Source organism: Habropoda laboriosa, unplaced genomic scaffold (genome assembly GCF_001263275.1).
Source record: "Habropoda laboriosa isolate 0110345459 unplaced genomic scaffold, ASM126327v1 scaffold89, whole genome shotgun sequence".
Lineage (NCBI taxonomy): Eukaryota > Metazoa > Arthropoda > Insecta > Hymenoptera > Apidae > Habropoda > Habropoda laboriosa.
The window spans coordinates 2037803-2038869 of NW_017100263.1; positions in this window are offsets into that span (position 1 = coordinate 2037803).

Genomic DNA, 1067 nt, shown 5'->3' on the forward strand with positions numbered 1-1067 from the left:
AAAAACCAGTTAGCTCCATTATTTGAAAATTTACAGTATCAATGAAAAACTATAGCTATTATGCAAGATTTTTTACAAAAACTATTTAAATATGTAAAGATCATATTGTTAATACATTTTTGAAAAAACATTTGTTTAGTAACGTCAGTTGTAATAAAACTGTTCTTGCCCTGAAATTAATACTTGACAAATAAAAATCCTCAAATACAGTTTTATTTATTTGTAAACATAAAAATTACAAATATTATACATTCTTTATACTTAATATTTAGTCATCATCATCCATATCTGTTCTCAAAAGTAATTTGAGATGAACAGTGTTGATTACTATATCATGGTACCAAAAATTATGCTTTGGTTCATATTTTTGGAACAGCAAAAAAACATCCTCTAATTTTTTTTGCTTTATTGTTTTATATAATTGTTATTTTGTTAGTCAGTTGATTAAGGGGGAATTAGCAGATTGATGGTAAGATTAATCTGAATTGGTGGAAGAACCAGAGAACTCTGCAGCTAACTGATTTTTACACCTGAAAAACTTCATTATCTTAATATTTAACTATCAGAGCTGTTTACTTCTTACAGCTATCGATGCGGAATATCGTTAGTATTACATCTACGTGAAAAGTCAATTTTCGCCAAAAACTGGAGCTCTTCGATTTTTGCAATAAGTCCTTTAATTGTTTCTTATTCTTAATTCATTGTTCAATTCTACAAATTGGTTAATTTATAATACTGTAATCGTGAATCAAAGAAAAAGAATGGTGTATAAAATATATTTTGAAATAGTATTTTCAGAAATATATAACATTATTTTCTCAATCATTTAACATACAATTCATATGTAACTATTACTATAACTTTTTATGCTTGTTTATTTATATACAAGAAACCTCAAGGTTCTGATTAGGATATGAAACCTTAGAATCCTTTCAGACTATTGACGATGATTAATATAATATAAAGCCACTTTAGGTGTTACTTCTATAAAAATGTTGATAAGTTGATAGAATTTTTAATTTAAAAAATAAGCAAAATGTTGACATATTCAGAAAGCTATCATGATA